General features: G+C 40.0%; 1 protein-coding gene and 2 long non-coding RNA genes across 3 annotated transcripts in view; 2 read left to right on the forward strand and 1 right to left on the reverse strand.

The window, feature by feature from the left end:
• Window positions 1-1,788: 1,788 nt before the first annotated feature.
• LOC117934911 lies at window positions 1,789-26,818 on the reverse strand. Its single transcript, XR_004654612.1, has 3 exons — window positions 26,808-26,818; window positions 17,443-17,446; window positions 1,789-1,859 (listed from the first exon to the last, which is right to left on the reverse strand). It is a non-coding gene; the product is annotated as an uncharacterized LOC117934911 (long non-coding RNA).
• LOC117934891 lies at window positions 5,514-17,161 on the forward strand. Its single transcript, XR_004654592.1, has 3 exons — window positions 5,514-5,525; window positions 10,982-10,984; window positions 17,004-17,161. It is a non-coding gene; the product is annotated as an uncharacterized LOC117934891 (long non-coding RNA).
• Window positions 26,665-27,654, forward strand: part of LOC117934740 (NACHT and WD repeat domain-containing protein 2) — a 46,764-nt gene continuing 45,774 nt past the window's right edge. Inside the window, exon 1 of the mRNA XM_034856679.1 lies at window positions 26,665-27,465. The gene's annotated coding sequence lies outside the window, so the exon portion shown is untranslated. The remainder of the gene's footprint in view (window positions 27,466-27,654) is intronic.

The following is a 27,654-nucleotide window of genomic DNA, read 5'->3' on the forward strand; positions in this document are numbered from 1 at the left end:
AAGGATTGTGGTAATCCCCTGACTTTTTCTGCAGCGTCACCAGCAGATTGATTATTGGATGGATGTCATGAAATTAAATCTCAGGATAGATTAATAGATAGATAGATCAAGTAATTATTATACTTCTAAAGTAATTACATAGGTGATCCCTTAACTTTTGTTTTAGCATCTTCTTCTTCTCAATTTTTTTGTTTGTCAAACTGATTCCCACCATTCTGCGATGTTTTAGTGCTAAGTGGCACGTCAGCATGCTAGAATGCTAAACTAAGAAGTAGATCCTGGTAAAGATTAAACTTTCTAAGCATCAGCATAGTCTACATCCACGATGTTCCACTTCAGGAAGTGCTCTGTTGCTGCCAGAAATTCTGCCGGATTTCACTGTTTTCGGCCGAATGCCTATTAAACTCCCGCTCTCTTTGTGTTGAAGTTATAAACTCTGTCAATTTATGAGGCCTATGGTTAAAGCTTTAATGTGCAACCTTGTATTTTAACAAACGTCTCTTAGCTTCAACACATTGCCAAATGAGTTGATACAAAGCTGATCGAGACTATCAGCTCCACAAACTGTCTCTGTATTTCTCAGAATGGCTATGTTCAGAAGATTGTGTCTTTAGACACTTGTTAATACACAGTCCACATTTTTTCATGTCAGTATAGCTTTATAATATGTTATCATAATACTTACTGGGATATTAAGGGTGTAATATAAAACTTTAGATTAGGTTTCTAATATTTTGTGCAGCCAGTGTTTTTTCAGGAGTTCTGTTATTTCAGTGTAGTGATCAAAATAAAATCCATTTATTGTGTAATGATTTCTACTTCATGGACTATATCTCCCTCCAGTCTCCTTGTTCATGTTCTCATTTCTAGACACTAATCGCTGTCCACAGTGTGCAATGATCGTTTTTTCATTCTCAGCCATTCTCCATGTTGGGGTGAGCACAATAAATGAAAATACAGAAAGAGTCTTAAGCAAAAGCAAGAGTGTTTTTTCCATTTATACTTCACCTCTCTCACACTGTCTCTCTCTCACACACACACACACACACACACACACACACACACACACACACAGTCTGTGGTAAATTCATTAGCTGGCCGCTGATTTATGGAACACTGTTGTCAGCGCATAATTAGCAGTTGAGGATTGTTTATGATGGCTTTGCAAGTGGAGTGGAAAGTGTGGTGAGGAGTGTGGTCCTAGGTCAAGACAACCCGATGGAAAGGAAGAAAGGAACGAAGGAGGAGGGAAAACACAGAGTAACCATACCGAATGGATTTAGCAAATGGTGAAGTCAACCTAATTATCTAAAAAAGGGGTGTTCAGATCCAATACAGAAATACTATGGGGGAAAAATTAGGATTTGGTTTGTTTTCTTGAAATCCAAATCAGATTTCGTTTCCTCATGTCGCAAATGTTAACAAAATGAATCACGTTTTGTTCAAAACCCAATTTTGAACTGTTTTCTATAAATATGTTTTCTCGTGGTCACAGAAATATGACTGTGTGAAAGCTTGTCGAGTGCAGACCAAGAGTTAATTACAGTATATTGCGCTCGCAAGGACAAAATAAGTAATATTTATCCTTAAGAGTCACCATAAGATCCAGTCATGTGTACCAGGTTGCATAATTACAGCCCAGATCCAGTGATGGTTACCAGCCATTATTAAAAAGGCCATATCAAAACACTGCAATCAAAAATTTTGATTGTGACTCATGTTTTTGTTACAACAAAAAACGAGCTATAAGAGAGCGAATGTTGGACTTTCAGTCATACAATCATGACTTGACCAGAAACAGCAACTCCAAATGAATTATGATGTTGCTCCCTAACTGCTGGATGTGTAAATAAGCAACTCTTTGTTAACCAGTTCCCTAACAAAGACCAGAGCATTGGCATATGGATTATTTTCGAAATGCTGTCATTATGACATATGGCTTATATTATGCTTTTTGGCTTTATCCCCTTTCCTTTATTGTGTTATACATCTTTTTTGTGCACGTTATAGGCTTACAAACTGAAAAAGCCCAAAGTCCATCCCAAAGGGACTTACCATGTCTAACAGAAAACAGTGTTCACAAAATGCTTCAAACAAGTCTATTGTAGTCCAGCCTTTACTGCCGTGATGAATGTGCATCACTTTCTAACACACGTTATAATTCTCGCCTAGCTGCTAGCGTGACACGTCCTCATACTCTGCCTCTGACTGGCTAGTAGTCCTTACCCAGGTACTGCACATGTGCGACCCCCCAACAAAGATGGAATAGAAGCGAGATGCCTCACTCTGTAGCTAGAACGGAAAGCTCATCACACAGGGTGAAAAGAGGAGCTGCAGCAATGTGCAGTATTTGAAAATGCCTTCATAGAAAATATTTTGTCCCTCTGCATAATAATTACCAAATATCAATTTGAATGAACAAACTATTGTTGAGCATTTAACTCCTTTCTCAAATATTTGAAGTTATACGTGAACATATTATTAAACATCGGATTGGGGCAGTTTATTGACCATGTAGTCAGTACCTGGAAAAGCTAGTGCTTTGTCCAATATTGTTAAAGGCTACCATTTTGGAGAAGAAAGGTCAGTGGATTGATATTTGTCTTTGGTGTGTATTCTTTCCATACACACTTCTGGGACACACAACCAGCAGCCATCATTACCCCGCTCTGTCCCTGTAACACACGGACACACATCATGGTAGAGACATACCTTCACACACACACAGCGCAGAAACTCAAAGGCGTGTTCATCTCAGAATGACGCTGAATCAGTGTCTTGATCTGTTCTGCTTCCCTTCAGCAAAGCATGGCTCTGTGTGTGTGTGCGCGCTTCAGATCAATACCCAGTTACAGACAGCTCATCCCCACCCTGCCTCAGGGCCTGGGCTCCAGGGAACACACACACACACACACACACACACAAACACACACAGAAAAAAGAAATCACACAGGTCTGACTGACAAGGATCTTTAAACCACCATGTATGAGTCTATCTCTGCTTCTCGTGCAAAGAGGGATAGAGTGAAAGAAAGCAAAAATAGTAAAAGGTGGAGAGGCATTGGACAGGACCCCCATAAGAGACTAGTTAAATCATGTGAGCATGCATACAACAGAAGGACATAGGGGTAAAAAGTAGTGAGCCAGAGATTAAAAATAAAAGATAAAAAAATCTGAGCAACAAGGACAAAGAGACGGTGACAGCAGGGGAAAAAGAAAAATGTTGTGTGCAGAAAAAAATGAAGATGAACAGAAAAGAATGTGAATTGATGGCCTTTGATTTTTCTTTTCTTCCTTCCGCCTTATCATGAATGACAATGTACCATACAAATCCCCCCGCCCTTGTGATATCACACAGAGGTGAGCCTCTTCCTTCCATTTGTGCTTTTTATGAGGCTCTTTCATGAGTAACCGTCTGAAAAGTGTGGGAAAAATACAATAAAAGAAATGGGAATGGAGTGTGGGCCAAGGTACAAATTGAAATGAAAATATTTGTTGACTTTGATTTAAAAACGTCCGCATTTCAATTCACATCAAATTTGTCTATTTCAGCCTCAGTTTTCTCAGTAAGAGCTGTGTTGTCAGCACACTTGATGATGGTCTTGGTGATGGTGAGTCAAAAGTGGCTACACAGTCGTGTGTGTACAGAGAACGACTTAAAAACAGAGCCCTGGGGTGAATGATGGTGGCAGGAGTGTGTCCGCCCACCCACGCACCCCCCTCACCACCTGGGGTCTTCCTGTCAGGAAGTCAGTGTCAGGGTTGTGAGATGGAATCAGCGAGGCTTGGACCCAAATGCAGCAGAGACGAAAGCAGAGTAGCGTTCAAAGATTTAATAAAACAAAAATCCCTACAACAAAAGAAGGCCAGAGGTAGGCAGCCAAGCACACACCAAAATAATTCCCCAAAAACATGAATCCCAGGAAGCATCACACAGACGACACTCCACGACGCCAGCACACGACACAACGTGAAGCAGACAACAATCCAACATCAACCACAGACAACACAAGGACTAAATCCCCCCCGTTAAGGAAAACTAACAAGGGACAGGTGAAACAAATCAGGGCTGGGCGGACAATCACAAAAGGCGGGAAAAAAGGAGACAGGAAGCAAAACTAGACAAGACAAGGGAGAAAACTGAGACTTCAAAATAAAACAGGAAACAGAACACATAGACTAACAATCATGTCAGCCAAGGGTCCACATGCAAAGGAAGGTGTTAAATCCCAAATTCTTGAGCTTTGTCACAAGCCTGGCATGAACTCTGGTGTTAAGCGCTGAGCTGTAGTCAATAAACAGCAATCTCACGTAGCTTTTTGTTTTCCAGGTGAAATAAGGTAGTGTGGAGGAGGTTTGCAAAGGCGTCTTCACTTGATTGTTTGGGACAGTATGCAAACTGTAATGGGTCCACTGTGCTGGGTAGTGAGGAGCAGATGTAATCCTTGATCAGATGTTTGGAACATAGATGGTCTTGGTTGTCTATGTAGTGGAAGTGAATAGTGAAATTCATTTTTCCTACTTTTTCCCCTTTTTCGTTGATGTTTACATTTGAAAATGTCGACTAGCCAGTTAGCAGAATCCGCAAGAGGAGGATTCACAGTCTGTGGTCAGTTGATTTTACAATACATCTTAGTGACTTGTGGTCGTATGTTATCATCTTGTTAAATAAAATATAGCAACAAAAAAAAAACTCAAATAGCATATATTTAGCACAGATCTGTGCTTTCTAGAACAGATCTTTTTGGAATATTCTCGGTCTGAAAACATGAAAAGCCATCTCAGAAATCTCATCCATCAACGAATACATTTGCCTCTACCCATGCGCAGCACATCCCTGGCTAATCAAAACACAAAGCACAGACGGTTGAAGAGAAATGGATAAAAAAGTCAGTTTCTTCGACACTGTGCTCAGAATGTATTGATTGCCTTCCCTTTCCATCTACCAGCTCTTTCTTCCCTTCTCTCTCTGCTCCACTGAATTTGGTGAAACTGCTAAAATCACTGGCAATTTGCAGGGCACCTCGCAGCTGGACTCATTCCCACTGCTGACAGAGTGCAAGCATGTCTGTGTTTAAAGATATGTCCTGCATGTCAGCGAGTATACATGAGCGACACAAATTTGTGTGCATTTGTGGGTGATAAAATGCGTGTATGTGTGTGTGTGTGTGTGTGTGTGTCTGTGTGTGTGTGTCTGTGAAGATGGGGAGCATCCTGGTATTGGATTTGGTGTATAGGGAGGGACAGAGAGAGAATTTCATATATTGTTGATTACCTGGGGAGGTCCCAGGACTTAGATTGCGTTAGACTTAGATTCCCCCACACGCACACATACACACACACACACACACACACACACACATTTTATTTTAAATCATAATTTAGGCACATCAACTTTTCAGTCCCTGTGAGTTTCTATCCTCATTCCATGTTAAAAGAGCACCACACAATGTGTTTAAATTAAGCAAAGCTCTAGGTAATGATGGGAAAATAATGTAAATGTGATTGTTAAATAATGAGACATTGTTTTAGGGCTGTTAATCAGAAAAACCTGTACTTCCAATCGATCACTATGAAATGAATGCTACATGGCTGAAAAGAAGAAGCTTTCAAAATTAACAACATATATGTGTAATCTAAATCAGTACTCACATGTAAGAATTGTAGTTAACTACTGTGTTTTACTGTTGCATTATTTATTGGTGACTTTGTTCTTTTAACTTTGCTTGTTTTATTCTCCCTTCATGGTTTTTTTTTAACATCTTGCCAGAGATATCTGTGGATTGTCCTTGACAAATAAACATATGAAATAAAATAAAGGCTCAGTTTACTGGAATGGATGGGAAGGAGAGTGTAATGGACACTTGATAAATAAAACTGTTTCAAATAAAGAAAGGAAGAATTTGTCTTCCTTAAAAAACGGCGACGGTACCCTTTGGAGAATGCGGTGGGTGCTGTTGGTTGATTTCCCTGTAAGACCACAGCTGTCAGCACCGAGACTTTCAAAAGGACTCTGTCCCACAGCAGCTGGAAAATCCGCTGACATTACATGTGAGAGCAAAAGTCCTAACTCAGCTCTGGTTAAATGTTAAATCAGACTGAGAATTTTGCTGGTTGGAATGAAAAGTGTATCTTGCAATTTCCTGCTCTGCTGTTTCCATTTGCCTGGACTAATTGAGAATGAAATCAACAAGAAATTCCATATTGTAGCATGTAATGTCATGTAATTACGTAATGATCATTGAGGGGTCGTGGATTATTAGGCTTTTTATTGTCACGGATGTTGTTAGGTCCATTGCCAAGCATGATTGCCTCCCATTAATTTTCAGCTTGGTTTGTATCATGTAACAGCCATTAACTAGAGAGATTTGTTTCCCCTTAGAGCGATGCTGTCCTTCAATTATTATTGTTATGATGCATTTAGGAACTGTGTAAAATCATCTTATTAATGACAGTCAGTCAATCTATTATTGAGAGTCTACTGTTAATTATTACATAAATATAGAGTTGTTTGATAGACCCTTTCTTTACAATTTACAAAGATTTGGCTGCCTTCTGTGTATCTTTAACCCTACTGCAGCGTAGGTCACCATAACATTAGCAGACGTTCCTGGATAGGACAAAAAAATGTTCTGGTTTATTGGCATTTCTTTAAACCAATCACAATCGTCTTGGGTGGCACCAAGCGCCGGACGCAGCAACCGTACCTCTGCAAAATAGTCTCGGGAAGGAAGTTGATTTGGGGGAACATGTGCACCTAGGGAGGTGAGCGCTGGAATTGGAATGGCTGTTGATTGTGTGGTTGAGAATTTTACTTTTTTTAATAAGGTAAACACAATTTGATTGTTTGTTCTAGCTCGAAGGATGTTACACGAATCGACCGGAGTTTAGACACACGTGATGAGAAAATAGTCATCTACACACCACCCAATCTCTTTTCATCACCCACACTTACGTGCACAATGGATGAGTGCAATGCATTCCACAGAAACATCAATAGCTCAGAGAGCTAAAAGGTGTGATAGTAATATCAGGACAGCTTGGTGTTATTTGCAATATACCCTGCTATCAATAGAAAACAAAGAGTTTTGGTACAACAGTGTAGAATCCACTGATAGAACAATGAAGAAGGAAATGTGTGCTTAATAACCCATAGTTTTTTTTTTTTTAATGATACCTTGTTTATTTTTTCACGTCAACTGATTTTTCATCTCCGTCCATTTTTAATGGGTAAGTCACCACTTAAGCTTGCTGTGTCACTGCTAGACACAGCAATTCATAGCAGATTATATTATGGAAATGAATGTGAAGAATAAAAACATAGCAGCTATTTTAAAGACAATGGCTAATATTCAACAATTGCAATGTACCACGTCAACTCACACACACACACACACACACACACACACACACACACACAAACACAGTCTTAGTGCATGTCACAGAGACAAAAGAACCCAAGAGCTTGGCTTAGTAGGCCGAGGTAGAGGCAAAGACTCTTTTCTTAACAAAGATGCAAAAAGGGTATGCAGAAAAGAGAACACTTTCCATCTAATGTGACCAAGGAGACATAGAGAAACGATATATGTGTGCCTGTGTGCATGCAAAATATGTCGGTCACTGATTAGTCCTATATCCTGGAGCCCTTAAGTCTGCACTCAAAGCACTCATCTTGGTCCCAGCAGGACTCACAGGCTTTCTGGGCAGCTGATTGCACAAGGTTGGCTGCAATTCTTCTGTCACTTCTCTTAGTTTGAACTGAAACAGCTTTTTACACCATCCTGTTATTTGTTCATCATTGAACTGAATGTGAGTTGGTCATGTTTTAGCAATGCAAGAGGAGGACAAGTTACTCACATTTTAAAGATTGAAGCATCTCATTGCTTCCACTGTCATGTCCTTTTGTGTTTTGATTTGTTTGTTTTCTTTAGGGAGATTAGGGACTGGTGTAAAGACTCCGACACACCAACCCAACGGCCGACATTTGGCAGAAAAGACAGCCGGACCGACAGCCTCCCCAAGATGGTTGCAAAGGTGCCTCGGAACAAACCGAGGCGTCTCAGAATTGAGTGTACGTTCTGCGCGTGCGCAAGATGTAATACGTCTCCATGACAGCAGACAGCACTAATCTTTTTTGTAGCCCAAAAAAAAACCAGCAGCTGATTGGATCACATCACATGGGTCTGGCTTCTCTGGAATTTCAAAGCCAGACTGGCTGCTTGTTCCGAATGAAATCTCATATTTTTGAAAACAGTTCACCGGAACGTGTTTCTTTAAACAATGGGTGCCATATTATTTGCCGACATTTCTAAACTTGAAAATTAGTCATTGCAACCGTTTCCAATTTCCTTTTTAAAAAGGATGCTGCACGTAGTAACATCTGCATTATGGTGTGATGTGTTTTGTGTAGGGATGGCAATGACCCCTTTCCACCACTTTGGTCTGGACTGAAATATTTCAATAACTATTGGATGGATTTATTATTATACCACTGACTTTGGTGATCGCCTTTTTCCTATAGCACCACAACGAGGTAGACATTTTTGGTTTTAAGTCAGATGTAAGGACTAAGTAATGACCTATAACTTTCCATTTAGTTCCATCATCAGGCCAGATTTTCACCTTACCTAAGTCTTTGGTCTATGACCAAACATCTGTAAAACTAACCACATTCCTATCAGCCTCAGCGGTACTTTGTGTTTAGTGCTAATTAGCATGCTAACAAGCTAAACTAAGATAATGACCACAGTAAACATCAGACCTGCCAAACCAGCACTTTCGCATTGCCAGTGGAAAACTGTTGGAATACTGACATTTTGTTGGCAACCTGCGATACATTTTGTAAAAAAAAGAAATATATCTCATTAAAAAAAAGTCAGCTCAACGTTTTACCTTCAGACCACCAAAACAAATCAGAATTCTGAAACTGAAATGTATGTTGTTAATGTGTCCAAAGTTTGTATTAATTTGGACCGTGTTGATTGTGATGTGTTCAATTTTAAGTTTATTAATTGTATAATAACTACATCTAGAAAAGTAAGAAAAAAAATAGCAATACAAATACAGTACTTCCCCCTGACAAATTGAAATACGTGCAAACAATGCCACATGCACAAGTTTTTTTGCTCACGCCGCAGATCTACTTTTACAAGTTTTGAGCTTTGGACAATCAATGGCTTTTATCAGATACTGGAAACTACACTGACTCACACACACTTCTGATTTATCGCTATGCTATTTTTAGATACCCACATATCTTCATTTAGTATCAGCCGTGAGTCTCAAGAAGGAGCCACTTTACAGAGTTTCTAGACCAACATGAATAATTACATTGCATCAGTCTAGTAACTTGAGAAGGATTGGTTTCTAATTTCAGCATATTTACTATGCCATGTTCATGGTATAAGCATAAATGCATTTTTAAATAGATGAATTCTATATAAAAATGCATTTATGCTTATACCATGAATCAAGGTCAAGGTCAGTTTGAAATTAGTGATTTTTATTGCTCATGCATTATGATGCTAACAGCCTCAGTACATACATGCAGCAACACTCTGTAACCAGCACTGTTCTCTGATAGTTCCATCAATCAGAACAAACAGACTGCTGTTAGCTGAGGCTGTGCTTTCGCTTGACTGGGCATGTGTTTGTCTGTGTGTGTGTATGTTTGTTTGTATGTGTCTCTCCGTCTCTCTAGGAGTGACAGGGTTCTCAACACAGCATAACCTTTAACGGGAAAAGCGGAGAGGGCTCATGACAGGTTGCATCGGTCATGGTTTATTTGACAGGCGCTCCCCTCACAATCCCGTCAAATGACAGGTGCTGCAGTGACGGCTGACATCACCAGTGGCACCAACACCAACCCTGCCATTTCAGGAGATTTCAACAGCAGCAGGGTCAGCTGAGCCAGTGATTGGTGGGGTACATGTTGCTCCAAAGGAGAACCTACTCATTTGTGAAGGAAGTTTTATTCGCTCCATAGCAGGTGGAAATTTGTCACATGTCATGGTGAAAAATAACTCTTCTTTTGTTAATTTATTTGCTGAGAAGCGACTAAAATATCCACTTGCTGCTCCGATATAGTGGCAACAGTTGAAAACATGGAGAGGATTTAAAGGTAAGGTATCACAAATGTCAAAAAATGTCAAAACATGCTGTCTGATTTATAAAATAAATTCATTAATGACCTCAAATACTGTATGGCAAACGTGTATTAACCTCTGTATTGACTTTGTTAAAATGTTTTCAGAAACACTGCAAATATGAGACAAAAAGGACAAAAATATTCAGCATATACTGCAATGCACATCACATACAGTAGTCATGAGCCACTACAGTTAATTGTGTACCATATAGCTCAGGGACAGAAGGCTCATTTGGTTGTTCATACATTGCATCCTGTAACTGTAGCATTTGCTAATTAGAGGATTTAAGCTGAAAACAATTGCCAATCATTACTTTGTTTAATGACTTTATCAGCTGAACTGTCCCAATGTATAAATGTATAATGCTCCACTGCTTTCATCCCACAAGATAGAGGCCAGCTGAATATGTGTTGAGCAACGCCCTATTGAATTTGAATATTTAACCAGCTTCCATTAAAGCCCTGATTAATTTAAGAGCACTGAGAAGTTGCCAGAGCATGACAGAAAAGACGAGGAAGGAAAAGTATTAGTGTTGGATAACTGTGTGCACACATGTTGGTAAAAAAGATTTAAACTGTGGACAGAAACAATCATTCATTGTAACAGTGAATTAAAAAATCTGAAATAATTGCTTGTATTTGCACTGTATTTTGCACTAACCTAACAAACTTGTTTTTTGGTGGTGAGAAGAAACTGGAGCACATGGAGGAAACCCCTGCAAACACAGAGAGAACAAAACAAAATAAGAGTTCAGATCAGTTTGTGGGCTGAACGCATGTATGCATGTTCATTGGTCCTGGAAGTAACACTGGGGTACCACTGTTGGTGGTGAGCTAGTTAGCCAGACATGCTAATGTTTGCATCTACCGTTAGCAGACTAACAAACCTCTGAATCAATTCAGTAGCCTGCACTATTATCTTGTTTTTGTTTTTTAAAAGACTTAAAAAAAAGAAAAAAGTAAAAAGAAACCAGCCTCCAGTTTTTACAGAGTGTGGCTCTCACTACAGGCACATGCACACAGCTTTAACATGTGGAGAAATCCAAAGCTTGACAGACCTGCTACGCCTAGTTATGGGTTGCTAAGCTGTGATTCCACAATGTCTGTTTGGAGGAGGGGTTCTAAAGCATTGTCAATTCCTCAACAAGGTCATTTAGCTACTTGCCAATGATCTGACGCCATCTTTCTATCAAATGATCTGTCTCTTTCTATTTACTACCGATAGAGGTTAAAGACCCCGTACATTGTCTTGAAAAGCCTGCTACTATATTTCTTTATTTACAGACTCAAGGTCCAGATGATTTAAAAACAATACAATACAAAAGGGGTTCAGACCAGACACAAACATAAATACATATAGACAAACTGATCCCCAACAACATCACAAAAGAAACACACATACATACAAATTTACCAATTGCAATGCTCAATATTTACCAATTGCAATGCTCAATAATTAAAACAAGTACAGGTGCATGTTCCAGTGATTCTATAGTTTTGACAAATACCTGGTATCACTAAGTGCAGGATTAATTATAGCATTTAAAATCGTATTATTTGACTTAGTTAATCGACATATAAATCTGTACATAAACCCTGAAGAAAAGCTTGATTGTGAGATAACTGTAACCTTAATGTTTCTCAGGGTTGCTTTTTGTGTTGTCAGATATTCTTAGACATACAGAATTTATGTGTGCACATATTCGGTCTTTCAAAATGAAAATGCTTTTTGCTAACCATCAATCTCCATGGTTGGGTTGACTGCAGCTCACCTCGCAATTTCCAGTCAGTTACCAAGACTACTACACTCACAAGCAACTGAGCGCCAATTTAGAAGCAGATTTGCATTGCTCAAGGGCACATTGAGAACACACTGGTTATTCTCTTCCTCCCACCCAGGTTTCATACGTATTCTCCGTTACAGAATGAGCCACATTCTAGTAACAATGATCCATGACCTTTAAGCTTCTACTGCAGCCATTTAAAAGCAATAATGTGAGCATAAAATGCAAGCTGTGACCTCCCCTCACACCACCTGCCAATCACATGGTGCATTACAACAGACAGATGTTCATTCAGCCAATCGGATGGCTAGTGGCATGTACAGATGTTACCTATGCCCAGGAGAAGCTTTGAGCGGCAGGTCCAGATGTTGGAAAACCCTTCAGAAGCTAATCTGTTGAAGAAACACACATGCTGTTGCAGATTGTGTGTGAATACACACACGGGTATGGGGAGTTATATTGATTACATGTTATTGTAGTGACATTTGATAGGAGCTTTATTTGGGAATTGATCCTTTATTTTAAAAATCCCAGCCAACTATCCACACAAACACAGTCCCGTACAACAGATACACCGCACTGTTTTCTCTTATAACAGATACCTGAGGAGCCAGGGCTTTCTCCGCAGAACACACATTGTCATGGCAACGGGCTGAAGCTGCAGCTAATGGCCTTCTTATCAATTGAATACAAATCATTCTCAAAGGCAAAACAACAGCTGACTTCTTAACCTGTCATACAACACATGTAGAAGCAAATTTGGTTCAATCGTCCTCCTTAGTCCTTGAGATTTACACAAATGTGTTGAACACACTCACACACACACACACACACACAAAACACACACAGTAAAAGCAAAAACCAACTGAATGTTAGGAATCCATAATGTCACTCTGCAAAACAGTGAACTTGTTCAAATATATGCTCTGCGTGTTAATGTGGACACACAAACACACTTCATCACATTGACAGGTTCATAAGGAGATTTCACTTTCATTGCTATCTCTGCTGGATTCTCCCACACTCACACAGACACACACACACACACACACACACACACACACACACACACACACACACACCCACACACACAAGTGGAATCCATCTTCATTTGTTATGTTTAAGAGCAGTCCCGAGATTCAATTCTGTTCTCCTCCATAACTCATCCTTACTGTAAGTCTCCAGATGCTCCTCGCTGGTCCTCTCTGCTGTCTGAACAGAAGCAACATTTCCCACAACAGTGGCAAGTACACCATATTTATCCTGAATCATTTTCTACAGTTTAAACCTTTTCAAAATTTTTTCATGCCTAATATTAAAGAAAACGTATGGTGGGATCCAACATACTTGCTGAGGAAACACACAGCTACTAAATGTAAATGTAAATGTGCTGTATTTATATAGCGCTTTTCCAGTCTTAACAACTGCTCAAAGCGCTTTTACATCTACAGGGAACATTCACCATTCACACACATTCATACACTGTGGCCGGGGCTGCCGTACAAGGTGCCACCTGCTCATCAGATAAACATTCACACACATTCACACTCCGATGCGCAGCACCGGGGGCAACTCAGGGTTCAGTGTCTTGCCCAAGGACACTTCGACAATGACTGCAGGGGCGGGGATCGAACCACCAACCTTCCAATTGGCAGGCAACCGCTCTACCACTGAGCCACAGCCGCCCTGTGTACTACTCAGTAACATGACTTATCTGAGGTCGGTGGTAAGTTAATGTTCCATAGAAAGCCAAGCTATTTGTCAAGTTTTGTGCACTTTGTGTTTATTTGCTTCATATAGCCAATATATCAACTGTACAAACGTGTTTATGTTTAGTTTAGCCTCTGCCTGAGCTTATAACTCATTAAAAAGTAGATTCATGCAGTCCAAGTAAAGGCCAAATTACAGACAAAACACAGACAGAGCACAGGGACAGAACACAGGGTGGTTTTTAGTGTGTGTGTGTGTGTGTGTGTGTGTGTGTGTGTGTGTGTGTGTGTGTGCAGGCAGATGCTGAGAGTGATTAATCCTTTAGCAGACAACAGAGCAGAGAAGCTAAATAAGATTAGAAAGATGTGTACCTGTGCTTTTTTTTCTGCAAATGGCAGCAGTGGCAGAAATAAACATCAATACAAATGTGGTAATGTAAACAGATTATGCCAGTGTTGGATGAGGCAAACAAATTATTTATTATTTATATTTTATATTCCATAGGATGGGAGCAAAGAGGCGTTTCTGTATAATTCAGAAAACTAGGGTGGGCTAACAGCTGAAGGCCTATGATCTGCTGGGGGATTTGGCAAGTTAAACTAAGCTAAGGCTAGACTGGGCTGCTCTAAGCCAGCTGGTAATAAGAGAGTTGCCATCATGCCAAACTGGAGCTATCCTGTGGGAGCTCATTAGCTTAGCATTCTGCCTGAGCCTTCCTGCCTTGAATGAATGGAAGCACAAAGACACAAGATACAAGCACTTGTCGCGCTGCCTCCCTCAAATCATTCTTCTGCCCATTTTCTTTCTTTCTATCCTTTCTCGCCCTTTGTACTTTACTTTCATACCTTCCATTCGCTTTCCCATCTAAACATTTTTCACTCAGTAGCTTCCACATCCTTCGCCTCTGAAACTGTACCATTCACTTTCTCTCAGAACCATTAGGCATGCTTTTCTAATGTCAGCTCACAAGAGCCCATCAATGAGCCAAGCAATCCTTTCAAAATCTCCCAACCTGGCAGGCAACCAAAGAGATCCTCCTCCGACTGAAGCTAGCTCACTCAACCTCCTCTCTATTTTTGTTTAACTTTAAATGGCAGCTCCAAAAAAAAAAAAGTTTTCCCAGGCATTACAGTTTTCTCCTTTTTGTCAAAGCTTTAGTGCACCAGCTGTTCCTCCTGTACAATTAGCCCTCTCTGCCTGACAGCAAGTCAGACTTTTACATCTCCATTTTGCAGCAGAGGCGTCACACGATGCCTCCCCGGCTACAAAACACAGGAGTGCCAACAGTCAAGGATTCCCTTTAACAGATGTGCAGGGGTGACAGCCGGCTTCTGACTGGAAATGAGGCTCTGCCGTATGTCAGTGGTGCTCTTTGACCGCAATGACTAAGACCCAATTGTGGAGTCTGATATGCAGACTTTAATTTCAGGCTTTTAAACTGAGATGTCAAGTGTGTGAGGCTGGTTATTAAGCTGGGATTGCCTGCACCGTTTTAATGATAAGTAATGAGCTTGCAACCTCTGTGGAAATCAAGCCTCACTCTAGGATCTGGATTCCTCTTACAGGAAGTGTTCTTTGTGACATCGGGCTTCAAAATCATTACACGAGTTAGGTGCGTGTGCACAGTGACGCTTTCTCTGAGTGATTACCTGTAACTGAGACAATAGGAAAAGAAGACACAAGAGACAGAAAAAATTAAAGAGCATAGAAAGATCAGTTTAATGAGCTATGTGAATGTACGCCCCCATTATTTAGCAGTTCTCAGAGTGCGGCAAAATCGATCAAAGCCCTCGCCCCTTCACTGTTGGGAATGTTGTTGTTTTTTGCGTTTCAGGAAGGAAAGTTGTCATTGCATTTCTTTCATCAAGAGAAATGTTTTTGATCATTTACATTTACAGGATGGTATCAATTACTCTGCGCAACACACACATGCACACATATCATCTACACCACAGCAGGCAGCTGGATTAATAATCAAGAGATTTGCCATTTGTGAGTCACTTTTGCTTGCATTGTGGGGAATTGCCTGAGCACCCAAATTTGAACACAAACACAAATACCAACTGAAACAATAACACTCATACTGTACATTACATGACTAAACGTGCTGTTAAAACCCTTCCGGAACAAAGCGTTTGAGTCTAACCGGAGCGATGGGGGATACAGAACGGTACAGAAGGATGAGCAGAACCAGCCAGGATCAGAAGGGGAGGACCGGGGATCACAGCCCAATCCTCTCCAATATACTTCACATGCATTTCTGCCATTCCGCTGAAACTGTCAGATGTTACGCACACTGACAATAGGGGCTAAAAAGGAGGAGAAGAAGAGAACGGGCAGTTTCAAAGGAACAAAGGGGGCAAGACAGTTCAGTCTCAGTTTTAAAGCATGAGCCGAGGTACAGTGGAGGGACACGCACCCTAGCGAGGATATGTTTGAAGTGCGGATACATCAAAGCACAACCACTTTCATACTAATTTTTTATCCTCTCTATCCCCTCCAGTTATCATTCCTTGTGTTTATTGCTCCCTGTGAAAAGAGTGATTGACAGGCATACAGTACTGAAGGCTTTGTCTACCTGGGGCAACCAGAAAGCTACACACCTGAGCTTTTGGTACTCACACACTGCAGCCCAGATCATTAAATGTTGTTATGGAGCTTGAGTGTGCCAAAACTGAAGTCGTTTTTTGTACAAAAAAGGGATTTAGATGTCTATGATTTATTTGGAATTTCAAACTATTGTGGACCTTGTAGGTCCAACCAGACTAAGAAACACCAGATTACAGAAAAGTCTTGTTGCAGAGATGGAAACGTGTACTCATGGTGTGTCAGGACAAAGAGACATCATTGTTGGGTGTGGTTAAAGATGCAACACATCACATTTCAGACCTCACCCATTGGTACGGATGGATTTTGTTAGAAGTTTATCACACTTGCTCTTATGCTAACAGGGCTAATTTACCTCTTACTTCTAACATTTTAAGGACATTCTTACTTCAGCTGGGAATAGTTTATGAGTTTTGAGCGTTGTGTACATGCTCTGATGTGATAACATTTTGACGGGCAGTTTGATGCTATTTCAATAGGCTTGTTCAAGATGAGCTGCGCCTTGCCTGGTAAAGTGTGCAAGAGCAGGCGGTAGGAGCCAGGGGTGGTGACAAAAGAGAGAGAGAGAGAGAGAGAGAGAGAGAGAGAGAGAGAGAAAGAGAGAGAGATATGTTGTGTATGCTCTTGTTGTATGAACACTTCAGCGGCAGTGTTAATTTCCATACAGATTTAGTGGCTTGACGGTTAACTAGGAAGTAGAAGTTTGATTCGCGGGGGTATTTTGACAATGGTAATGTTAGCAGTAGTAGAAGTAGTGTAAGTTAGCAGTAGACTCAATTACTCGACCCAGGGTGAGTCTGATGAAAACTGCTGTGTCTGCCCGGTTCAGCTCTGAGATTTTCTGGCAGTGCACAGTGCTGTGACGGAATAATCTCTGCGATTAAGTTATGTTCTGCCTCAGTTTAGAAGTGAATGTAGGCTACAGCTCACAGCAAGTAAATACCAATACTATAAAGTGACATGCAGGTTACCGTCCCCCCCAAACATGGACACACATACTGTACAGACACACAGACACGTCTCGCTTTATTAGATAGTTGTTAGCAGATCCACAACAGCTTGTACACAGTCTCCAGATGTTTTTCTTATGACAGAGTTGCTGTCAAACTGCTCTACATGTGATCTGTTGCTAATAAACAACAGACTGTGGATGATCAGTCATTTTAATGGATTTACTCTCATTGATTTCTAAACGTAACTTTCAGCCAAACGTGCTTTGTACAGTATAAGACAAATTAAATTTAAATTTAAATCCCTCCAATACGTTAAGTTGATTCCAGTCATTCTCTGGCTCTGCCAGGGTCTTGCAGTCACTGGAGACCAACTGCAGCGCCTGTCTCTCAAAACTGAGACCACCTTGATCTTGAAAGGTTATCGTTGCCCACGTGAGCCACGAATGACGTCAGAGAGAGTCGGGATCTAGTCAGACACAAATCTAACCAGCATGGAATGGGTAGCGATCACCGGTGATCGATTTTGCGCAGGCCTGGCTCATCTTAAGCAAGCCTAATGATAGGCAATTGGTGGCTGTAACCTGCAAAGAGGCGTACCAATGCACACACACACATACACACACACACATACACACACACACACACTGCATTTTTGTGAGAAATATAGAATGTAGACAGAACGTTAGTGTGTTTTCAGGAAAACCTCACTGGGCACTGAATTGTACACGGTGCATAACTTTAAAAATACTATACTGTATGTATATGTTATCTGACTACTGTATGTTCCAACAGCTTTCAGTGTTTGCCATAGCTGCTGTTGGGTCTCACAGATGCATGGGATGGGAATTGTGGCCAGCAAAAAGCCAAACCTTGACAGACGCCTGTCCAAAGATGTGAAAGAATTTTTAACGAGTGCCTTCTTATTGGCCTGAAAGTCATGCGAAATTAGAGCTCTATATATTCATGTTCAGAATTTGTCGGGAAGTATTGTCAAGCACTTTGCATGTCTGGAGGGGATTGTATGCATTGTAATTCTTGTTATTGACTCATTTGAATTCCTGCAGGTTGCTTAAAATTCAAACAGTTAATCTGTTCAGGCTCTTCAACCAGCGAATTGTGGAGCATGCATGTTCACAGATGGGTAGGGGGACATTTTGAACACACATGCACACATAACCTCACACATCACCTCATCTATTAGCCCTCATGTGACTGGCTGTGAGTTGAATTCATATTATCTGGTTGTCTCTTCCAGCCGTTTTATAATAAACCAATTTGATCTCTATCCCCGCTATCACCACGTCTATCCATGTATCTGAAAAGTAATAATTATAATAGAGCTCTAATCATGAACAAACAAATCATTTTTTATTCAAACCTACCCTTTAATGTTCTAAACAGGCTTTATAAAAAGTTGATTTATTTCATGTTTTGACATAACTACGACCCATTTTATTTTACCTACCACACATGTAATTCCCAGGTAGAGAGACAGATCCAAAAAGAAACATACTACAGCTATAATTTTTGCTTTTGTGTTTTAACTGAAAGGGGGAGGGTTGGGTAACATCTCCAATGCCTTCATGTTGAAGGCTTTTGTCACGCTACCAGGAAAAACGTATGACAAATATATGAGACCTGTCACTGTAAAAATGCATCCCCAGATGTCTTTGATATGCTTCACATCACAGTTTAAACACCTTCCATTCTTTCAACAACGCTAAACAAATTCAGCAGAGATGTAGTTCTTTTCAGCTCACGCAATGATAGAGGATTCAACTGTAAATCAAATAGAATTGGTTTAATGGCACTACAGCATGCTACATGCATTTAACATAAATCTGCATGAATCAACCAGCAGGTACAACACACACTTAAACACACATTGTTACCTAGAGGACGTTCATAAGGAACAGGATGGTGATGACACCCACTTTAAAGCTTCATTTAAAAATTTTCTTTTATTAACGATGGATTAAATGATTGTGTAATGTTAAAAGGGGTTTCTCGCAGTATCAAAGTAGCAGAGAATTAACACCAAACTTTGCAGTTCCGCTCAGGTCTAAGAAACATTTTAGGGGCTTTCAGCTTGTTGTTTTGGTTTTACACCAAAACCGAAACTCTGCTTTTTTGGTTCACTCTCACTTTTAACTCAACAACCATGTTGACAGCCGCAGACTGCTTTGGTACTGGTTAGTATTGATAGTTTGGGACATTTGTTACACCGAAATGTGTTTAATGTTAGCAATATTAGCATAATTTGTGTCCCACATGGATGGCCACCTAAACGTATTGGCTCTGAAAAGTGTGGATTAACTTTTAGTGATTGAAAAGTTTAACCGGACACCTGCGCAGGTGCTTGTTTGCGGTTATAAATGAATGTGCCTGTATTTAACTTTTGGGGAAAGACAGCTCCCCTTTCATTGTCTATGAAGCTATGTCCATGTCGTATTCAGAAGCTCACCGAAAGAGTAGAGGACCGGATGGTTTCATTGGAAACTGTTTGGAAAAGGGCATGCACTTTCAATAAATACCTGGCATGTGATTGGATGAATCATCCGTCTATCACATCTGCCAATATTGTTTTGAACAAACAGTCATCACACCCGTAAACATCAGCCATAGCTGCCAGTAGCTGATTGGTTTTGTTAGCTGCTGGCTCAGAAAAACAAATGCATTACTTAAAGCCTGAGGAGATGGATTTAGATTAATGAGACAATAGGTTATAGCCATGCTGGTGTCATAGTTCTGCTCCGTAAAGTCTCCAGTAATCTGAATTAACTCCAAACCAAGTGTTGCAGATTTAAGATTGTACCCATAGTTTCCCCCATCCTTCCGCCTCCTAACTCTGTCAAGCTGTTTTCTCTACTGTTGTTGTCAGCAGGATGGCGGGAACGTCAGCGGATCATTTTTCCACCAGAATAATTCTTTGAAATCATGAGGCATGTGACAGCATGTGCTCACGGAACATAAGACAAAATGTAAGGGTATGGATCCCTCTAGATTATGGATGATTTGTCTTTCACCGTTTGAATTGCACTTTCCATCTGTCCCTTTCTCTGTGTCTAATTGAACCCTTATGTGCTGCTCCTAATTACTCGTCCTTTTTTTGGAAACATACTTTTAACGTGTCTCCATACTAAGGAGAGTTTTTACAATACATTGCTATTGCGTGACTACATTTCCTGAAGCAAATGTGTGGAAGTCTGAGCCCTTATTGGATATGACATGGTAAAGCAGCTATATTTTGCTTCTATTTAGCTTATAAATAATGTACGGCAAACGTATTTTCGCTCGGCTGTTGAGAGCTGCTAAAGAGGATGATGATGGCGAGTTAATAAGACAAACAATAAGCAAATACAGGATTAGTTCAATCCTGCTTGTTAAAGAAAAGAGGTTAATAAAAGGCTCAGCAGAGAGCTTTGTTTTTATGCACCAGCAGATATGTAGCCATTACTGCCATCCCCACAGTTGGCAGCTTGACAGTTTAAATCGTGACCAGAGACACAGCCACTACATTTTACATTATTTATGCTACATTTCCCGGTGGTTGCCTCACAAAATCTTATCTTGTGTTTAAGTCAGTTTGTCACTACCTCGCTGGTTTTGAACAAGAGCAGACCCACTCTCACATACAATCGCACACCTAAGCTTTTTGAGACTGAGCATACGAAGCAGACAAAAGATGGAGCCTGTCCACTCTGAATGACATCTTGGTAAAGTTAGTTCTAATGAGGAAAAAGAGTCGGAGCGAGCCTTCCCTCCTCTCTGTCTCTGTCAAACACAAACAGGCATCAGCCAGTTCACTGGCGTACTAACTAGAAGAAGAACTACAGAGAACCAGGCCCAATTTAACTGTTGTCATGGAGTCCATGCAGTTTTTTTTGTATTCATTTCACCACAGTATACAAGTTCTTATTGCAGAAATAAGCAGTAGCAGATTGATTTCTTCTTCTTTTGTATCAGTGATTACTCAGGGATTTTTATCCTTGGAAATATTAGTCATATACTATATATGACTAATATTTCTATATATATATATATATATATATATATATATACACATCTAAGCACCATTTGGGACAATTTTTAGAAAAAGTAGTCATGTTATGCGAACATAGTAAATCTTTTGAAAACTAAAGCAACTAACTGAAATAAAAAAACAAATTATTTAATAATTACACCTATTTTCAACAAAAAAAACTATTCAACTTAAAGGGTGTAATATGAGTTATGCAGTATGCGTGCACAGCAATATACAAAAAGCATTTCCTAATAATTACAATTAGAATTAATAATCCCTTGTTGATCGTGCATCTGGTAAAAGCCATTTCTAAATCGCATTTTTTTATGTAAACGCAAGTACATGCACATCTGCTATTATGTGTACTAGTTTTAAGGGACTTCGAGTTAGCACACTTCAGCAGCAGTCTTATCCAGAACAAGGTATAATACTGGCTCTGCATGACTACAATACCAGCAGATGGAGTGGAAATGGACATTTGGCCGCAATCAAATCGTCCCACGTATGAGCTGAGTGTCAACAGCACAACATGCTACAGGAAGTTGACTTTGACTGTATGTTGAATCAACAAGTGTCAACTACATCTGAAGTGTTGATTTCCATTTAAATAGTCCACCAAGGCCAAACAGAACTGTTGAATAAAATACTTTTCTCACTGTGGGTTTTCTGTTTACCCATGTCCGCAACACACTCTCCATTTGTGTGCGTTTTGTGTGTGAATGTGTGCATGCTGGAATGCCTGTATGCTTGCGTCCATGCGTGTGCACGTTCAGTACAAAACAAGCACATGCGTGTTTCTGTTTTGTGCCTGTGTGTTTGTGCGGTTAAATTTGGTATCGCAATAATTACACCTCCACTTTCACACACTTGAAAAAACAACAAAAACATACATTTAATTGATTTAAATTACACACCAAAGGTCAGAGTGGGAGCACAACAAAACCACTAATTGGTAAGTGGTGAAAGGTGCCACGGTTGACGTGGCCATAAATAGCTGCGGTCCTCACCAAGGCTTTGGTTTGGCACAAAGGTAATGCATGGATAAGCTAAAATGCATCTCACACTCCAAGTGACCAAATATAACCACAGTTTCTTGGCTGATGCTTGTTGTGGTGTAGGATTCACACTGAGGGAAGCAAGCAAGAGTAGGAGGAGATTTGTTCATGTTGTGTAAAAGTCAGTTTGAATCTGGCTAAAATTTCGATAATATTCCATCTTTCGGCTTCAGGCTGATAGTCTTGTCAGAGTGACTTCAAATGAGCGAGCAGCTATGATTTAGTGTCTTTGTCAAGAATACATCAACAGCAGGCTAAATGTGTTGAAAACCATCAAAAGATATGATTAATGTAGTCTAGCTCTACAGATGAGAAATTGAGGTGCTCCCCTTCCACTATCAATTTTGCAAGGGCACCGTTGCTGCATCCGGTTGCTGCAACATGAGACAAACTCAGTACAAACTTTTTAGCTATATAATAGATTTCTTTCCATTTACTGTAATTTCCACTGGATTTTTATTGTCACAACAGATGGATGCAAACTGACCTTAAGATGATCCAGAATAGAAATAAATCTCCTAAAGTATGTCAACACGTGCAAAGTAAGTGATAGCCTTCTGTCCATATACGTTTTAGCCGACCCTTGCAACAATATGTTTGTGTACTCTTGCAATGTAACAATGGTATTGATCTTTTTCTCCCTGAATGCAAAAATAAAGATATGCGTTTACTTGATATTTGAATTGCTTGACACCTGTTTTGTGTTTGCACTGATCCCATTCTGTATGAGGGGTGGGAGGTTGCCTGTTACTTCTTAATCCTATGTTTTGCTGGTAAAAGAGTGGAAGACCCAGGAAAACTGTTGAGCTCTGATTGGAATCCTGTCTTGGCTAATAGCGGGATTATGTCTGAGTCCTGCAAAGCCTGGACTGCTGGGTTTTTCTTCAGTTATAGCCAGGGTGTCTTCTGGGAGCAGAGAGCATCAGATATTTGAACGTAAACATTGTCAAGAGGAAATGGGGAGAACGTATATGTTCATATTAAAAATACCAAGTGACTGAATCATTTTTACACATCACAATCAAAAGCAGTAAGAGCTACTTTTGTTATCAAATCAATGGTGTGGACTTTTCACTCTTGAATAAACCCGGTCATTTGCAAGATCAGGTTGATCTTGATCAGGAAATCAGAAAATGATCTTGTATACACTACTGACAAACCTTCACATGTTAATGAAATCCCTAAAAAGGGCTTTTTCTTTCAAGGCAAATAAGTTGAGGATGTGAAAATGTCACGATAGGGATAGATGGAAGGGATCTGTGGTTACAAAGGCAATCAGGGATGTTGTAACCCAATACTAGAAGTAAGTGTGGACAGAGTGCATTGTCACACAAGAGCAATGTCCCTGGAGCAGATTGGGATTCAAGGACATGCCAAAGGAAGATCAAAGGATCACAGTAATATCTATAATATAAGAGTTTCTATAAATGGATGACCTTCAAAAGGATCTGTAATCACCAGTTCCACATATGAAAATCTCTTGATATTCCAGATTTAATTCGCTCTTCTTTCTTCCGTTTTATACAATGGAACTTCCCAGCCTACCTGAAAGGACTTTAGATATGCAATAAGAAGCAAATTGGAAATTAATCTCAAAGACGAAAATTATTTTGTAATCTGTTAATTAAATATGTTAATTCAAAAACATTTTAGTCTTTTGTATATATTCTGTATACCCGATATAGCTCGAGCACAACATACACCGTCTACAGGGTCTGAAATGAACACCCAACCATGCGCAAAATGCAGCTGAATTTTGCCATTGGCAGGTGAAACTGTCAATCTACCTGCCACGTTGGCAGGTAGCCAATGGGAATTAAGTGATTCTGCAGTTGTTTTTTGCCACTGTTGTTCTTTCTAATTCCAACCAAGTTGACCATTTTCTTCGATTTGAGCTCAGAAAATGTGGCGCTACATTAATTGGGTGAAGAGACCGGCTGAAACCAACAAAAAGATGAGGATGATTCGAAGAAAAGTAAAAGATGATGTTTTATTACCAAGCGTTTGGCGATAACGGCAAGGTTTGTGAGTAGCTGATTTTTAGACAACAGTACAGACCAAATCAACGGCAGTGCAGTATTGTTTTATAGTTATATTGTTTGAATATATGGTTTTATATAGTGCGTTTTTTTATTTGATTTATTTAATTGTATCAATAATACCTTACACATAAAAAGTCATCAAATACAATCGAGGATAAAAATACAATAGTCCAGGACTTATTACCATTTCCAATTGATTTAATTAATAACTTAACAGTACTTAAATGTGTATTCTTAACATGTTCAAGAACGATGTTTGTGCATTTTCTGTATCTTACCATCATGAGGCAAAAGAAAATGGCTGGTGAAAAGCCTGTTTGGCTAGTGGATTTTAAAATGCACCTGCCACAGTGGCAAAAAAGTTAACTTCAGGCCGTGACTGTCTACAACCACTAATGATTTTAGCCATGCTGTCTGGTGGCTGTCGTTAGCTATTGGATGGATTGCCATGAACTTCTTTTACAGCTATTGTGGTCCCCAGAGGATGAAACCTAATAATGTTGGTAATCCCTACTTTTGCATATGGTGCCACCATCAGGTAACAATTTGAGTTTGTCCTATAGTTTGGTGTATGAACATATGCACCTGCAAAACTAATGACATTTCCATCAGATGTATGTACTTTGTATTTACTGTTAATGAAAGCATGAATCATATCATTGGGACTTTGCCCAAGTTAACATTTCCTTATAATGACTTAAAACTGATGGCCATGTACCCGTCTTCTAGCTAGAAAAATGCAGCTCAGAGTGGGCATTCCAAATAATGAGAGTTAATGTAGGGTGCCACACAGGAATAGACATTCCCAACAGTCTCCCACTCCCTCCATTCCTTTCCAGCTGTTGTGGAGAAACAACCATCCATCAGCAGCCATGTATGTACAGCCAGTGTGTTTGTGTATAAAATGAATGTAAGTGTGTACATGGACGTTTGCCAAGTGAACAGCTAGTGTCTGTCCTTTGTGTCTGTGTGTCTCCCAGGTGACACATCGCATCTTGTCACGACAGTGACTCACATTAGCTTGGAGTGGTCCAGGGTTTGGGAGACAGGAACATAAGCAAATATACAAGCATGCAGGGCAATAAACCCAACAACTTGCAATTATTATAACCATGCTTGAATGCACACACATGTTCAAACACTCACCCAAAGGTGACTTAAGGGCAGAGAGATGCTAAATAATTTAAGATGTTGTACAGAACTCATAAGATTATACATTTTTTACAGTTTAAAGGTCCCCTGAGCTGTTTTCCCAGGGGCCCAGAAAATCTACCGTAGCACCAGCCGCCCTGCTCGCACACACCTGCCGATCCAAAACACACTTTTTGCCTGCCACATCACATCATGCCAACAAACTGTGTAAAGTTCATCCTCTCGAAAGACTGTGGTGCATTAATCCAGTGCAGGTGCACACATGATTAACTGACTAGGGATTATGAGAGGGAGTGAAACAATAAAGTAAAGAAAGGTCATAACACTGTTGGGAACAAGGCTCTGGTCCCCTGTGCACCACTTGAGCTTTGTCAGAGTGTTACATTTTGTGCTGGTGTGAGCCAGTGGTCCTGCAGACTGCCTTAAATGGGTCGGTGGGAGCCGGCAGAGCCCTAGAATCCTCCGTGAGACCGGCAGCAGAACAGTAAGTCATCTAGCACCTAAATATTTTTATCTTTCGTAAATAATTTGTTAAATTTCCCAATTGTAGTCATGGTAATGTGTCCTCTGGACTTAGAATTATGCCAGGAATAAGTTAGATAAGTTAGATAACTTTAAATGTTATTGCGTGTGTGCAGAAGGTGAATAAATGAATACAAAATAAATGTGTTGAATGAAATATGAAATAGCAGGATTTGGACCTTCTTGCAATAGTCCGTGCTCATTTAAATGGTGTTTATAGATTTGGAACAATGATTTTAATTGCTGGTTAGGCCTACTTGCAGAAGAGGTCACATGCATATTATTATTTGAGATGTTTTGATCTTTAAGATAGAAGTTTTTCTTTCCTTGGCTGGATATGTGAGATGTGGGCGTACGCATCTGAAAGGGATGTTAAAAGCAAATTTTCGTCAGTAAGGTGGTAAATATATAGCAAGGGACCTTATGCATCTATCTATTCATTCTTCTTTTGTACACTCATAACTTAAAAGCATTAGTGCAAAGGCTGAGCTTAAGGTTGAAGTGAGAGTTCACTCTTCATCAGATTCAGAGAAACACTTGCTGCTGCCCGCTACACTAAGACTGAGAGGTGGAGGGAATATATGGTTCAGCGTTTCCCCCTCACAAGAACAGCACAGTAATCAATTCCGTTTAGTACAAATCCAATGCACTTAAACTTTCAGCGCGAATAACCAGAGGCTGCAGAGCAGAGGTACAGTTATCGATAAAGCAATTCATTCAAACTCCTCCCCCCATCTTCTCGTCCTCCTCCGGGCTGCTGCTTCCCCCCTATCCGCGGTAAATGCTACTCACAGGTATACAGAAAAGTAACGCAAACACGTTACTTAAGCCAATTTCTGTTGTCATAAACTCGCACGAAGCAGTTGCTTGTTATAACACCTTTACAAAATTATCTATGAATCTGCTTTTCCAGACGAAAAAAATTCCACGCACAATTACAACGTAAAACTATTTTAGCTAGTCATTTTGGCTATCCCAACTACTTAGGAAATATGCTGCTTCGGGGCTAACAGTAATTACAGTAAAAACTAACAGGAGAGAGAAACACAATCTGTCATCATTTCACTTTCATGTGAAAAGGCTAAATCAACTTTATTCGACGATTAACTGGTTAAAAAAAAGTGAAAGTGTAGTGACGTTGCAGTACCGTCGCTTAGCCTACAGTTAGGCTAACGTTACTTTACTTTGTTCGTGACTGGTAGCCTAACATTTAACACTAGCTAACAGTGATAACGTCATTTACGACACGACACTGCTGCTGACTCCGCGGTCCAGTGCAATGTGTAATGGAGACTGAGTGAGCACTTATCCGTCCACCGGAGAGGAGAGAGACAGAGAGCAAGATATTACAAGAATCCAGAGCTCTTCTCTGTCACCTTCGTCAAGTCAAACAGAAAAGAAGCTAGAGCACGACCGGAATTACACATTGAGTCTTCAACGTAAAAGGGCAAATTACTGGGACAAGCTAGGTGAGTATTCGGAGCTAACTTATAAGATGTAAAAACACACTTTAAATGAAGACCGCGTCATTTTTTATGTTCAAAATAGTGACTTGTCTCGAAATCCAATCTTGTTTTCATTATAATGCTTTTTAGTATTTAGGGTGAGGGTCCAGCAATCTTCATGCTGAAACTTCTATTTTACTTTGAAAATTGCCA

The sequence above is a fragment of the Etheostoma cragini genome, chromosome 19, assembly GCF_013103735.1.
Source record: "Etheostoma cragini isolate CJK2018 chromosome 19, CSU_Ecrag_1.0, whole genome shotgun sequence".
NCBI classification, from domain to species: domain Eukaryota; kingdom Metazoa; phylum Chordata; class Actinopteri; order Perciformes; family Percidae; genus Etheostoma; species Etheostoma cragini.